This window comes from Equus caballus, chromosome 15 (genome assembly GCF_041296265.1).
Source record: "Equus caballus isolate H_3958 breed thoroughbred chromosome 15, TB-T2T, whole genome shotgun sequence".
In the NCBI taxonomy this organism is placed as follows: domain Eukaryota; kingdom Metazoa; phylum Chordata; class Mammalia; order Perissodactyla; family Equidae; genus Equus; species Equus caballus.
The window spans coordinates 52,145,257-52,162,016 of record NC_091698.1 but is presented as its reverse complement, the minus strand read 5'-3'; the positions used below and the strand labels follow the sequence as shown (position 1 = coordinate 52,162,016).

Below are 16,760 nucleotides of genomic sequence, written 5' to 3'. Positions count from 1 at the left end.
ACTAAAGGACAGGAAGGTATGTCAGGCTGAGGCCACCAACTCAGTCAACACCAAGCCCAGTTGTCAAAGGACACTGTCCAAGAGGACCACAAACTGGCTGCAAACAGTTGTGACAGTCCCCATACAACATCGAACGCTAACTTCACAAATCCAGACAGTTTAGGACTGTGTGTGGGCCTCAGCTGAAGCCTTCCTTGGTTTTCAGAAATGCTTTCCTTATAGGACTGCAAGCTACAGGCTTATCAAAACGTCACCTCGAGATCTAACGATAACCTTTCACACACTTGCAAAGCATGATTTACCTTAATGCAACAGGTAGAAATAGGGGGAATTAATAAACTTCTAGCCTAATTTGAGTTCCTCTAGGTATTTAAAAAAAATAAGTCCATAGTTCATTAAAGAATTTTACAATTCAGATTTCACTAATTAAAAATACAGAAGTAATAGCAATAATAATGTGTAAACACACACAGAAGGAATGATAATAAGGCAAATATGGTAAAATGTTAACAAATGGGGAATTGAGTATAGAGAAATCCTGTGTACTATTCTTGCAACTTTTCTGTAAGAATGAAATATCTTGAAATAAAGTTAAACACATACTCACAAACACAAAAAAGAAAATAGATAACCCATTACAAAAAAAAAAAAAATTTATGGATTTAATAATCACCACAGTTGTTGCTGCTGCCACCCTCACCCATTAAAAAAAAATCTTGGACCGTAAGGAAATTTACCAAAACATTAACATTGGGAAATGCCTCTGGGTTAGGGTTTCTCAAAGTGTGTTCCTTGCAAACAACTTTTTAAGAAACTCTGAAAACAAAACAAAAAAACTAAACAAACATTTTGGTAAAATGATATACTATATCCTCAAGGATACAGTTTAAGTTTGTTCAGTCTTGCATTTCACAAATTTATTTGAGTACCTCTCCATTACGGTCAACACAAGCTGAAGACAGCACTTTGGGAAACACTGCTGTAGACGATGGGATATGAAATACTTTATTTCTGATCTTTTATTCTAAGCTTTCTTCAGAACACACTTTATAATGATAACAAAAGACATATAAACCTGGTTTCTGCCATCTTTAATGAACATTTCTATTTGGTTGACTTGCATGCTAATGACCTCCACTAGTCAGCAAACAACTTGGAGTATGGGATGATCCATTCTCCCTGGACCTCACTAGATGGTGGCCTATGCCACCAGCAGGGGCAGCCACGGAGCCTACACCTGTGTGTAAAACAGGTTGTTGGTGTTGGTGTTTCTGGTGAGAGGCGGCTGGCCCTGGGTGAGGCCATCCCAAGGAGCAGCAGATTGCTCCAGGCCCAGCTCCACTTCGCCATTTTCAGAGTACTGGGTTCTGGAACCTGGAAGCCAGACTGGATGTCTCTGGCCTCTGAGCTCCTCATGCCTTTACATACTCATCTCTTTGCACGGATGGGGGTGTGAAGAAGCAAAACTAGCTGGGAAGTGCAGGAGAACAAGGCTTCCAATTTCTTTTAACTCACTAATAGAGTCTTATTTTTAAAATTCCTGCCATGTATTAATTTGTACAACGGTTTTTAGCAATTATCTGTTTATATGGTTTTTTTTTTTTGGCTAAAGTCCAAATACTGGCTAATGTCAAGATCTAAAAGCAAATGTGGATATCAATGATGTAGGTACTGTAGGTTGTACCATGTAGTGGTAAAGAGTATGAGCCTGGAGTCAAGCTGGCTTAGTTCAAAATCCAGCTGGGCCTTTATTTATTTATGTTATTTAACTTCTCTAGGCATCTATCTTCTTTATCTGTAAAATGGGCACAATATTATTAATTACTTCACAGAATTGTTTTGAATGGGATAAATGTGATCATTCAGAACAAGTACTTTTAGCACAGGGCTAGGCACAAACAGAGGGCTCATTAATTCGTGCAAACAACGAGGACGTTTGTAAGTTTTATGAATTTAAAACCTCAGAGGTAGGCAAATTATGGGCAGCCACCACACTGATCTGTTTACATATCATCTATGGTTGCTTTAGAGCTACAAAGGCAGCGTTTGAGTAGTTGTGACAGAAACAATATATGGTCTTCAAAGCTGAAAATATTTATTATCTAGACCGTTACAGAAAACGTTTGTCGACCCCTGGTGATCAACATTTGCGTAAAGAACCAGGTCTCTTCCCTATAGTTTTGGTTGTTAGTCCCTTATTCTGCTTAATGTCTCAATCTAGAATCAGATACACAAGCATTATTTATGGTGATGTGATCCACATGAGCTGTAGCTCACACTTTCCTTACAATGCAAAATACACCACTGGGCTCTGTCTTATGGCAGGTGGAGAAATCTTCAGAGCGTGAGACCGTCTGCTGGTCATTCTGCCTTCCCTCCCTCCTGACCTGCCCACTCAAAGAGGACGACCTCCCTGACTTCAGAGTCCAGTGACCCCAGCTGATGTGTGAGTCCACAGCTATGCCTCCCCTCCCCCAAGACACATCTGTGCATTATGTTGAAACCACATGTGTCCCCAGAGCTTGAAGCAAGAGGTGAAAGATGATCTGGAAGAGGCATTCAGCAAACTGAGCAAACAGAAATGAAGGATGCTTTCAAGGGGGCTGGACAGCCACAGGCAGGATTAATACAGCACGAGGGGCATTTAGAAACGAGGGCTGCAGCAACACCACCGCTGCCAACAGGAGCCCAGTAACAAGACTGGGGGCCAACCCAGAAAAACGAAGAACACTCCTCAAAGGCAGGTCCCAAGACACGTCCCTGCATCCCATCATGCTGCCTATTTTCTTTGGCAGGAAAGCTTGTTTATTTGGAGAAAATGAACCCACAGCATTAATGGATAATGCAGGTGAAGGGACTCATGGGACTGATCTCTGGGAGAGGAAATTTGAACAAAAGAAACCATTCTAACTGCCTTCAGTTAGTTCTCTTATTAAAAAAAAAGTCTTAGCCAGCTGTTCGGACACAGATTAAATCTGGGATGTACTTAGATACACAGTGTCTTTCTGGCAGTCACTTGTTGCCTTACTGGCAAACATCAACATCTTCCCAAACTCAATCCAATAGAAAATTGCATATGTTAAATACTTAAGTGAATGACGAGGGCTGAGCTGGGCAAGGAAGAGGGGGAGGCAAATGACTTCTATTGTTACCCACTGAGAGCAGGATTTCAGAGACGGTACACATAGTGACAAATCTCACTTGAGGCCAAGTCAGTTTTCAGCCGTGTTCCTAAAAGTGTAACTGGCTGGCACAGGGGTCAAAAAAGACTCTCTCCAAAACTCAGGCTTAATTTGGGGAGGTTCAGCTCGGCCAGAGCCAGAAGACCCGCACTGATTAAATGCCTATCGGCTATTATGCCAAGCAGATGTTTTTTAATAAGAGACCATCTGACGTGAGGACCCTTCAGAACTAGGCTTGCGGATTCAGCTGGGTTTCTTCAGGGAAAGGTGAAGGGAACTCGCATTCATCCACCGCCTGCTCCGTGTGGGGCGCTCCACATGGTTATTTCAACACACCCACAAATCTCGTTCCTCGATTGTGTGGAGGAAAAACAGGCGGCTGAACTACTAGGTTGATTGAGTCTAGATGGTCTGAGTTTCTCCAGCACAGGATGTTACACAGACAGGGCAGGACTGACAAAAGAGAAAAGGGATCTGAAATGCATGAGAAATACAGCAAAGTCGCTCTGAGCAATGATGGAAGGAGGACTCGATTAGTAAGGAAAAGGGTTATGGGTATGTAGTCGAGTCAGAGGCTAGATGTCCAGGAGACTAGTTTCCCCTTCAAGCCTGGAGACCAAATAGGGCAACAGGGCTGGGCTTCAAGAGAAACCAAACCTAGATCTATGGGTGGAATTTTAAGTTCAAGGGATGAAGCTGCGTCAAGACCCGGAAAGAGGATCCAGGGAGCGCATAAGGGGTGACCATTTAATGTATTTAATATCTGCCAGGCTGAACAGTGAAGTCTGTGTTTGAAATCTCCTCACGTTTGGACGGCTTATTCCTCAAGGTGACTTGTACCATGACTATCACGGCACAGACGGAGCATGCTGGACCCAAATCCGCCAATCGGCCCAGCTCAGCCCACTCTGTCATTTCCCTAACTTCAGGCCAGAATTAGACCTGATGCTGCTCAAGGACTGTATAATTCCAGGAACAGTCTTCAGAAGAGAAATCTACCAATCACCTTGATGCTGGTCACAAACAACTTATCCAAGACAATGGTACCTTCCTAGCCAAGCAAACCTTCCACGTGGAAGCTACCTCTGTTCATCATACGGCAATACAGATATTCAGCTGTGGAAATGGAAATCCCTTCTGAAAACTCTCCAGAATACTCTTTAATCATTCACCTATGTAAACAGCATATATTATTATTGGTCTTAGAAATCATGCAAATTCATTCTGTTGGGAGCCAGTAGTTTGGGTCTGGTTTGCCACTAGTTATATGACCTTGGGCAGTCACTTAACTTCTTTGTATCTCAATTTCCTTTTCTAGAAAATGTGGGGCTTAAACTAGTTCAGTCTTTGAAGCTCTAAGACTGTACAAGGAATGGACCGGTAACTGAGAAAACTGCCTAATAATACAAGTAGCCAGAGAAGAGAGAGGAGCACAAAGAAAACTGGGCAGTGCTGGTGGATCAAGACCAAGGGTTTAAGGGGAAAGCTGCGTTCCTGACTCTGGATCTAAGAGGCCAGCCTAAACTAACACACCAGTCTAAAAGGATGTAGATCTCACCCCAAAGCTAGAACTGACTTCTCCTTACAAACAACATTAGTCAACAATAGCAGCTAATGTCAACATTAGCTATGGTTGTATCATATGCAAGCACTGGGTCTCAGAATTTCACAAGACTTCATCCTAAATGAAGACTCAAGAGAGGGCATCGGAATCTAGCACATCCTCTTCTGTCTTCATGGCAATCAGTACCACGATGATTACAGCATTTTGTTATGACTTGCATGTTGCCTATGCCATTGGACTTGAGATTCTTGAGAGAAAGTTTTTTTTCTTTTTCTTTTCTTGCTTTGTAGCTCAGTGCCCGGCACACGGTAAACCCTTGGTAGACTGAGTTTCTTTCATGCATTCAACAAACACAGGCTAACCTTATTGGCCTACATAGCGGGTGGAGATGAAGATTATACGAAGGGAGGAAATGACAGTAGGTGGTAGCAAACTTTTGTAATGTGTGTTTTTTCTTTATTACAAGAAGTGATAAGCTCACTGTAAAAAATTTAGGAAATGCAAAAGAAGACATTCACCTGAAATGACATCTAGGTGGTAGAATTTAAGAGCATTATAGGAATCTATACTTACGTGATGCATGTCTGCTAATTTAATGTAATCTTTGCCACTGTCTGAATCCCATTAAAAAATAATATTCCCCTATTTTTCTACTCATACATTTCTGGTAAAAACAAAAGGTATTGTGTGCAGGGTTTTTTTCCCTGATTTAGTTCAGAGGGGCAAATAAATAATTCACAGATTTCACACCTGATGGACTTTAGATATTAACTAAAAAAACTAGAAGAGCAGCCTAGAATTCTAAAATGAATCTTAGACATATCTAGTTCTAGACCAACCACACTTGACAGATGAGGAAACTGAGCCCAGTGGCCAAGTTTCTTGTTCAAACTTAGTTGTAGGAGCTAGAAGTGGGCCCTAACCTTCTAAGTCCATTTTTCCTTACTAAGAATTAGCTACCTAGCTAAAACCAAAATCATCCCTCAATTCTGGCACACCGCTAACTTCTGGTTTTTGAAAAGTAATCAGAGAGGATTCCAGAACAATAAAAGTAGATGACTATGTCCAGAATATTCACCTGCACTAGAATTCTCAGGCACTAGGTTAAATAAAGTACCACAAGGGCAGCCAAAGTTACTCATTACTCTGAAGACTTGTTTCTGACTTTACCGTAAACATTTTAGTTCTATCAGAAATTTTAAAAATGGGCCAGTGAACCTGAGTTAGGGCTCACTAGTCAACAGATTGCAAACTATCAGATAAGGCTTACAGATCCAGACTTTGGTATCAATTTTCTCCTCCTGGTTCACCTGAATTCCACTTAGGAAAGGCACAGTTAGTGGGCATTCAACTTGCTTCAAGTATTTCCCCCTCTCAGGAACCCCCAAGAGTGGCCATAGGAAAACTTGCTGGGAGAGAGGAGGAAAGGGGGAAATCCAAAATATCTCACTAAGCAAAGAGCCTTGCTCTGCATGGTAGTTAAGGTGAGTGCCTTACAGGGGAGCTTCGCATCCGCACAGTTAACCTTCCAAATGTAACACCACCCACTCAGCGAGAGAACAGGAGCAAGAGTCTGAGTACATTTAAAGAGAGAAGAGGTTCTTCCTCTCAATGAACACATCTGCTGGAGCTGGCCGAGATTTGGGGACCCACTGTTCATGTGCCTCTCCTGGTTCACTGCCACCCTTCTGTGACTTTGGAGTTCCAAGACGCAGTACATATGCATCTTTCAACATGGACTTTAAATGCTAACCAAGCACCTCATTTGGTGCTCTGTCACAAAAACAGTGATCTTTCCCAGAACTGGAGGAAGAAGTGAAAGAAGTGTATGCTGGCTTCCTATAGAAGTGTCAAGGGTAATTATGACCAGATGTGCTTTTCATCATGTGGACAGCTCTACTCAAAAGAGGAAGAGATCTGCAGGAGAGAGACCAAGTCCCTGATCAAACCTCAGCTGGATCAGTACTCACCCCTAGAACGGTACTCAGTGCAGGTCTCGTTCAAGGAAGAACAGGGACCGAGAAGGGCTTACCCACTCTCTTCACTGAGTTGCCATTTAAAAGGACAGCCTTCTGGGGCTGGCCTGTGGCCAAGTGGTTAAGTCCCTGGCCCAGGGTTTCACTGGTTGGGATCCTGGGTGCAGACATGGCACCGCTCATCAGGCCATGCTGAGGCAGTGTCCCACATAGCACAACCAGAAAGACCCACAGCTGGAATATACAACTATGTACTGGGGGGCTTTGGGGAGATGAAGCAGGAAAAAAAAAAAAAAAAAAGATTGGCAACAGATGTTAGCTCAGGTGCCAATCTTTAAAAAAAAAAGTATAAAAGGACAGCCTTCAGGTTTTATTAAAATAAGTATCAGGGCCCGGCCCCGTGGCCGAGTGGTTAAGTTTGCTGGCTCCACTTTGGTGGCCTAGGGTTTCGCTGGTTTGAATCCTGGCCGTGGACATGGCACCGCTCGTCAGGCCACGTTGAGGTGGTGTCCCATATGCCACAACTAGAAGGACCCACAACTGAAAATACACAACTATGTACTGGGGGGCTTTGGGGAGAAAAAGAAAAAATAAAATCTTTAAAAATATAAATAAAACAATTAGATAGCTAAGAGGGAATGGATAATGAATGTGGGATTCACCTATTTTATAAACCTAAAAACCACAGAGTAAGCCCCAAATACACAAACTGGAAAAAAATTTAAAAGGTACATGTGTGGCAGAATGAATAGGTCCTGAGTGTCCTTGAATTTCACCTTTCAAAATATTTTAAAATATGTTTAAAAGGAGGTTTAACCTTTGGCGGGGGGTTCACGCCTCCCCAAAGATTCTCTCTGCCCCTCTTTCTCCACTCAAAAGGAAGAAAAGTGTTCCATGGATTTCATTTGTTTGCTTCCTATGAGCCCTGGAGGAGTTGTCCCTGATACTAAGAATGTGCTGAATGTGAAGAGCAAGTCTTAACATTAGAACATTCCAAGCCACCAGGGTGAGACCAATTCAGCTCAAAGGGATTTTGCTATCGCTCAATAGAAGCTGGAAATAAATACAAACACACAGACGATATGGCACACAGGATGTCAAGAGATAAGCAAAAGACTGTAGAACGACTGCCACGGGAAGGGAAGCCATGCCCCCTGCCCCCCGCAGCTCCTCCCACCATGCCTCCTCCTCAGAAGACTGCAGCTGGCTATGCTGGAGGACACAGGCAGCCCACCTTCCCTGTCCCCACCCATAAACTTTAGATGTTGTCAGTTCAGTTTATATTTCAGGGTAAGGAAGGAGAAAAGCCCATGGGCTTCAGGATAGACCAAATATTTATAATCTGCTGCTGAGCAAGGCATCATGGGAAGAAGATGGCATACATTCCATGGGCTGGTCACAGCCTCACCGGTCCATGTCAGAACGGATGCTGGGGTGTTTAACTACAGGGAAGCGGTGCTCGGAAGCTTAGAAAACAGATTAACTGGGGCATAATGTCATCAATTTATCTGTACAATGTAAGTATAGATGTATTTCTTCTTTTTACTTTAGTTAATTGCTCTGCATAGGTAACATATTCATGATTCATGATAAATTAGAATATAAAAAGGTATACTCCCACCACATCCCAGCTGCCTTGTTCCTTCTCCCACCCAACAAGCCAACAGTAACCACCTTTTAAAAGTTTTTGTGCATTCTTACAGGGTTTACGCAAATATAAGCAAACATAAATATGTATTCTCCTCTCACCCCTTCTCACAAAAAAGATAGCATATTATTCACATGTTCTAGACCTTACTTTTTATCCCTTGAAGATGTTTTCATATTGGAATATAGACAATTAATCAATTCCCTTTTTATATCTGTACAATATTCCACTATAAGGATGTACCATGGTTTATTTAACAAGTCCCTTCTTTTTTTTTTTTTTTTTTTTAAAGATTTTATTTTTTTCCTTTTTCTCCCCAAAGCCCCCCGGTACATAGTTGTGTATTCTTTGTTGTGGGTTCTTCTAGTTGTGGCATGTGGGACGCTGCCTCAGCGTGGTCTGATGAGCAGTGCCATGTCCGCGCCCAGGATTCCAACCAACGAAACACTGGGCTGCCTGCAGCGGAGCGCGCGAACTTAACCACTCGACCACGGGGCCAGCCCCTTAACAAGTCCCTTGTTAATGGACATTCAGGTTTTTCTGAACCTTTTGCTATTGCAAACAATCCTGTGATGAACATCCTTATATATTAGAGTTGCCTTTACATTTTAAGATGCTTGTTTACTGCTCTGGAGTTCCCTGACCATGATACAGAGAAAGAAGGAAGAAATCTTCACAACTGCAAATCCATCTGAACTCAAGACAAAGCCCTTCTAAAGCAAAAAGTATAGTTATGGAGAAATAAACTGAGATCTGGATTTGCTATGATGCATATACAGCAGGCACCCAAAAGACATTTGTGGAAGGAGTGAGGCAGAGTTAAATTATTTAGGTTACTCATTCTCCATCCTTATCCTCCTCTTGCTAACCCCTCAAAGCCTCGCCACCCATTCATCTTTAGGGCCATCCAGGCATCTGCCCCTCTAAGAAATTCTAACAGCATTCTATCTGGTAGAGGAGGCACACTGTGCCAAAGTGGACACTGGTGAGGTGGCTGGTGCTACCTTGGAGGGCAGAAAGTAACCCTTATCCTTCCCTAGTCGTTATCTGGACCTGATCCCAGAGTCCCGTTGGAGGTGAAGCCACACAGAGGCGTCTGTAACCCTAGGGCTGAGCTGTTAGCTGGTGCCGGCATCAGAGCCCAGGGCCTAGGTGAATCCGCAAGAGGTAACTCACAACGCAGGATGCCTCAGCAGAGCTCAGAGAGGAGCCAGAGAGGCAGTTCCAGCCCTTCCCAGCCACCGCCTCCAGCAAAGGAGCAGGAAATTCTAGGCTGTCCATGAAGCTGACTCATCCTCTTTCCACAAGCATCCTGAAGGTTCTATTCTAAGTTTACCAAAGGGAACATGCCTTCAGGCAGAAGCAGAGCAGCACAGAAGTGGTTGTGGCTGGGGCCTCATTGAGCATTTCCTCTGAGACAGGTCAAGGTCCCACCAGAAGGGCTAAGGAAGGTGAGGAGGAGAGAGACCATCCTGTAATCATCAGCTGAGCCAAATGCTATTTACATCTCTTTTCAGACATGCATATGCTTCATTACCTGTGTGTGTGCACAATGACAGCTTAATTACCCGGGGGTTAAAGTCAAACTATTAGAAATGAATTATACTTGTTTGGACTCTAATTGGACTCAACGTATAAAGCATTTTTGAGACAAACTGGAGAAAACTGAACATGGATTCCACATTAGATGAGATTAAAGACATTGTTAATTTTCTTTTTTTTTAATTTTTTTTTTTTAAGGATTGGCACCCGGGCTAACAACTGTTGCCAATCTTTTTCTTTTCTTTTTTTTTTCCCTTCTGCTTTATTTCCCAACCGCGCCCCCACCCAGTACATAGTTGTATATCTTAGTTGCAGGTCCCTCTAGTTGTGGGATGTGGGACGCCGCCTCAACGTGGCCTGATGAGCGGTGCCATGTCCGTGCCCAGGATCCGAACCCTGGGCCGCCGCAGCGGAGTGCGCGAACTTAACCACTCAGCCACAGAGCCGGCCCCAAAGACATTGTTAATTTTAGATGGTATTATGGATTTTTTTAAAAAGTCCTTACCTCTTAAAGATACGTACTCAAGTACTTATGGGTGAAATGATGCCTGGGATTTGTTTTAAAATACTCCACCCCACCCCCAAAGTGTGTGTGGTAGGGTGGAGAAAACATGAACGACTGCTGGGTGATGAGTACATGGGTCCTTTACCCTATTCTCTTTACCTTTGTGAATGTTTACAACATTTCATAATAAGAATACAGGATGTTATGATAGCTATATGCCACTGAGACCTTACTACTGACCAGAAAGGGCAGTTCGGCCCCTAGGGGTGACACCTTGGTCCCAGATGATCCAGAGATGATAGAGTTAGGGACCACACGAAAGCAAGTCAACTCAGGAAGTAACTACAACAGAAAATTTTGTTATCCCATCAACTAAGACACTGGTTTTCAATCTTGCCTGCACACTGGAATCACCTGGGAGGTTTTTTTTTTAACTGGTGCCTAATTGAATTGTATGGTGGACAGCCTCAATTTCTGGATTTTTCAAAGTTCCCCAGACAATTCTAATGTATAATAAAGTCTGAGAATCAGGGCTCCAGGAACATAACAGGGTGGTTCAGGAAAATGTCAGGGCTAAGCGTGAGAGGTCAGTGGCAGCTGGACACTGACAAGACATTTTCATATTGAGGTATATGGGGTAACTATTCGAGGTGACAACTGATTCAACTTGAACTAAAAAGCCTGACTTGTGGCCTATCAAACATACAGTGCACATCTGCTTAATCATTAAAGTGAAGAATGTACTCTCTTAAGAATGCACATTTCCCCTCCTACGCCCTATTGGTGACACACTATTGGTAACTCTGGATTAGTCCCTTTCCTGACATCAGGGTCATGTTGACTCTTAATTTGCAACTGAATACCTCTTTGAAATTTTGATGAAAATGTATCCTGGTGTGTTTAATGTACATTCTTTGTTCTAAAAAGGTATAAGACTGTACTGAAACCCAGCCTTCCCGGCTTATACTCCTCATTCTGGCTCATAATAAACTCACCCCAATTTTGATTTATAGGTTGGTTATGGATTATTTGCGTCGACAACACTCTGCTCAAGCTTGCCTGTGACCACCCTTGGTCTAATTATCTGTCTCTCCGGGGTACCCAAGTCTGGGGTCCTAGCCAAGCTTCCCTGAATTATCGGTGCAATCAAGGATGACAGCAGAGATACAGTAAAAACTAGGACTCTGGCAAACAGATTAAAACCAGAAGCTGGGCCTCTTTTAAATTCAGAAGAGAGATGACCTGTTATCAAGATCAGGACTGCAGTTCACATCGACATTCCATTGACTGTTCTCTGACCCACCTGAGCGTTAAGTGACAATGGGAATCTTGCTGAGACCTGCCTATATTACCTACAGAAAGGCTCCTGTTTTAAGAGGCCGAAGGGTCTTTGGCAGCTTAATTTGCTATAGATGCTGGGTGGTGGAGCCCCAACAGCTAGCCTTATTCAAAGCAGGGAGGAATTGGCGGTCTCCTCTTAGGAGTTCACGCCTCACCTCACAAAGGGAAATTTTCCTGCGGCTGGTGGCGTGTTCCTGATGCATAACTGTGGGCCTCTGCCTACTTTCTTGTGGCAATGGGGTTAATTAATTTTGGTGTCATCTTCAGGGCCTTGGGAAAGGTGAGGGCTTTGCATCTGTTGAGGCCCTCCTCCATGTAACTCCTCTGACCCTCCCTCATAACAAGTATAATTATGTTCCCATTCTACAGATGAGAGAGGTGAGGCCCAGGTAATCCTAGTTATGACACCATAGTCAACCCAGCAACAGAGAGCAGAGTTGGAGTTTGACCAGCTGAATCCCAAAGCCCCATGCCCTCCAAGATAAACTTTAGGACATACTAAACACGGCACCTCTCATTTCCACCTGTAGGAAGTAATCCAAAGGTTGTTTGGTGGCCCAGCCCTCCTGGATGAACTCATTAGTCATCATGAGTGTGAAGATACAAGACCCTTGAACTTTCTTTCATCACTCTCCACAGTGACGTACATCTTTCCTCCACCCTGTGAGCCCGAGCCGAGTGTTGCTTTCTAGTCTTAGCAGTCCGTGGCAATACTGAGGATGAGTGCTTCCACACGCCCAGCTTTAAGGTCCTGGCTGAGGATGCCAAATGTAGGGCCCTTCCCTTAACACACACCCACACCTTCAGATTTCAGTTCTGCTTATCACAAGGTGTACACAGGCCTGGAATGCAAGCAACCTGTGTCCAAAGCCAGGTTTTGGCCTCTACTCCTTAGACACAGGGAACCTTCCGCTATTGGCCCCACTGGCAGCTACACAAGCCCCAAATACAAGGCCCAACTCAGCTGCCAGTGTTACTTAAAACAGTAGGTATAGGGCCGGCTCGGTGGCACAGAGGTTAAGTGTGCACGTTCTGCTTCGGTGGCCTGGGGTTCGCCGGTTCACATCCCGGGTGTGAACATGGCACCGCTTGTCAAGCCATGCTGTGGCAGGCGTCCCACATATAAAGTAGAGGAAGATAGCACGGATGTTAGCTCAGGGCCAGGCTTCCTCAAAAAAACAAAAAAACCTAGGTATAAATAAGCCTAATTTTTACTCCAAAAACACATCCTTATAGGTCTTAGTCAGTACTCACCCCTCCAACTCCCGCCTCTAAAGCTTTTGCCCTGGAGATTTTACTAGTGTCCAAAGATGCTGTCCCAAGCCAGAAGGTGCCTGGAATCCTAGTCTTATAATAAATGAGCCAGCTAATAAAATTTAAAAAAAAAATCCATCCTTAACTTTTTAGTTAAGCACCATTTTTTAACTTACAGTGGATCCACCGCCAAAGCTTATTCCTGACTTATTCACCAAACTTAGCTCTAATGAACTTAAGGCCATTCCCAACTTAAAATCCACCTTCACAAGATAAATACTTAATATCATCATCTTTTGTCTTCTGAAGAATTCCAAAAAGGCTTCTGAAAATGTTTCCAGCAAATGGTTGCAAGATCAAGATGAACATGGAGCTTCCTGAGGTGAGCTCACAGTTTTGAAAGATAGAACATTCAAGTACAAAGGTACATATTCATATTCAAAGGTTCTAATATGTTTGCCTTAAAACAACAAAACTCAAGCCACACGATCCTATCTGCTGGTATATTTTGTATGACTGTAATCCATCATGCAGCATTAAATGGCATTAAGATAATCATAATGAAATGTCAGCTGACATCTATCTGATGTGCCAAGTATGGTATGCTATGCCTTTATGTGTCCTCTTCAATTCTCACAGCTGTTCCCCGGGCCAGGTACTACGAGTGTCCTCATTTTACAGCTGGAGAAACTGCCACCCAGCGAATGAAGAACCCAACCTATGAAGCCGTGGAGAGGTGGAACAAAAGAGCAGTCTGACGCCAGAGCATATAGCTCCTTAACCCCTCTGCTCATTTCCAAACGTCACCAGGTTAGCCGGCCAGCTGTGGAGTAGCCCTTTCTGCACCAACACAACAGCCACGTGGGGAGAAGGGTCCCCAGCACAGCATTTTAAAACCCATGTGAGAGGGAGTCCTCCCAACAAAGCTCAGAGGCACTCACAGTGCTCCTTAACTCTTAGCTCGGCTGGTTCAGCAACCCAGAATTGCACCCTCCCCCGGTGCTGCGTCCCAGCCTGCACCAGCAGATGTGTCGACGATAAACAAATGCTCGTGCAGAATGAACAATACGTACACGGGCTGGTCCGGGCAGCGCAGAGTGACACACTAGGGTTAAACACTTGGCTTGGAGGCACACAGCCCAGGCTGTACTCCCTGCCCCATCGACTTCCAGCTATGAGTTCTCGGGGAACTTACTTCATCTTTCTAATCTGCAGTTTCTCCATCTGCAAAATGGGGAAACGATGGCACTTTCTCTGGGGTATCTCGAAGTTTGTGATGCTAACTCACTGTTCAACATAATAAAGCACTTCGCACAAAGCAAGCACTTCATAAACGCTGCTCCTCATGTCGATTCTTCCAGCAAAGGTCCAGTAGACGACCGACAGCAAGGGTGGACAAAATGTGTCAAAAGCACAAAGTGCCTCAGTGCAGGAATGCTCTGACGGCAGAAGACCCCGGCACTGCTGCCCAAGCGGAGAAATTTCACCATGGAATATAATGATAACTATACAATCCAGCAGGTTCTTCCTGGACCTCTGCAGCTAACGTGAGACTCCTCCTTACACAGGGAATTACTTGGGGCTTTCAAAGACAAGTGGAATTTCCCCCCACTTTTCCTGAAATGCCACCCCAACATTAGGAGGTTGGGTGTGGTTCTGTACTTTGCAAAGCACAAGTTTCCTAAGCTTCACATCCACTTTGTGTTTTCCCAAGATATGTTTACAGTTGAGTAACCACTCGGGGAGTGGTGTGTAACAGTGGCTTCCCAGGCCTCTCTGGGCAGTTCCCGGGTGGGCCTGCAGAGGAAGGATAAAACACAGCTACTGGAGCCTGACCTGGGGGCAGAAGAACAAGCTAAACAAGAAAATAAAAACAAGCCTCTGGCCAACACCATCTCTGCAGGTCCCGCGCTCACAGAGGGGAAGAGTTCTAAATTTGAAAGAAAGGCTTCCAGGAAGGAGGTTGGTCGGCAAAGCAGGCTGAGACAAAAAATTAAGCCAAGAGGGGTGCTTTTGAAGAATTTAAAAAAATTCCTGCTGCTGCTTATTAACTTATTAACCCTTTGCCTAGGAATAGGCTGTCCACCCACTGCCCTGGGCAGTCTACACTGAGGGCTGGGTCACAGCCTCAGCCAGGCCACCAGGGAGAGGGGCCTCCACTCTCTCCCCACCCTGGGAATGTACTATTTGCTTCAAAGCCACAACCGGCAGCCGAACTACAGCACAGGCCAGCAACAGTGTCCTACAGAAATGTAACGCGAGCCACATCTGTAATTTCAATTTTTCTAGTAGTCACATTAAAAAAGTAATAAAAAACAGGCAAAACTAATTAGAATAATACAGTTTACATAATCCAATACAGCTAAAATATTTTTGTTTCAACAAGTAATCAAAATGAAATGATTACTAATGAGCTATTTTACATTATTTTTCCTCGTAGTAAGGCTTCAAAATCCGACGTGTATTTTACATGTACAGCACAGCTCAGTTCACATTGGCCTCATTTCAAGTGCACAACAGCCCAGGTGGCTAGTGGCCCGGGTACTGGACGGTGCGGTCTGGTGCAGCGGCCATGGTCTAGTGCAATAATTCCCAATCCAGTCACCTGAATCCGCAAGGGGGAGGGGTGGGGCCTTGTGCAAAATGTGGCATGCCAGCCCCACCTCGGAAGGCCTGGGTGAAAGGCAGCTGGCTTCTCTCCAAGTTCCGCTGCAGCACAAGCTGCCACCCACGCAGCCCGGTGCCCACGCCTCTCTGCAAGTCACACAAGAAGGCTTACATTTAAAAAAACACCCATCGGCATGCTAGCTTGGGATTTGTAAGCACAAAAAGTAGGAGACCAAAGAAAGTCTCCCAGAGGCAGGTGGACTCACTGAGCCGATGAGTGAAATACCCACGCCTCCTTAACCAAGCTTGTTTATTTGTCTGTCGGGTCTGAACTTGGCCCAAGCTTCAACATGGCTTTTCTCTCTTTGTGCCCAGTCATGAGCACCAAGCGTACTCTAATTCCCTCAACTGTGAAAGGAGAGGGAAGCTATGGGCCCCGTTTATGGTTGGAAGATGCTGTTAAGAACAAATTACAGTCCAGTGAGAGGTATTTTGAACTCTTCGAAGGAGCAGAGACATTTCTGGAGCTATTATTCCCCTCCGGATACTCAGGGCATTTAAAATTTCCTCAAATAAGGCCCTCTGCAGCTGTCTCTTTATCTCCCTGGGACTCTGGCCAGAAAGAAGCCACCTTTAACCTGGAGGAGGTGGGCTGACCTTGGCCATGAAAACCCACAGCAGTCCCTCCCCACAACTACCTGGGCTTCCTCTGGTCTGGGACAAGCCTTTCTGGTTTAGCCTTATTTACTGCGGTGCCTAATTGAAATCTCTCAAAGGAAAAGTCTGATACACCAGTATGGAAAAGTTCTCTTATCATTTGGAGAAAATAATTTAGAGCTGGGTAGATAAACATGTACAGGAAATACTTCTATAGAGGTCTTGATCCTCTGAAGATTAATAACCCACGGAACTGGAGACCAGCCTCAAACTCGGAGGAAATAGGCAAGTTATAAAAACAGGAAGAACGGGAAGTTTATTTTTGGATGAATATTTGTTCTAGTGAAGCTCTCGATACTGACAAAAACCTTGATCTGCAGGTCATTTGCTGCAGCTGAGCAGCTGCAGTGCATGTTTCCACAAGCTGTCCCACCAGAGATTTCCGCGTCTTTTTGGAAAGGGCCTCGCCCCGCTCCTGCAAACA

General features: G+C 44.3%; 1 protein-coding gene across 2 annotated transcripts in view; it reads right to left on the bottom strand.

The window, feature by feature from the left end:
- SPRED2 (sprouty related EVH1 domain containing 2) overlaps positions 1–16,760 on the bottom strand; it is a 117,325-nt gene that overhangs the window by 56,235 nt on the left and 44,330 nt on the right. The window lies entirely within an intron of this gene.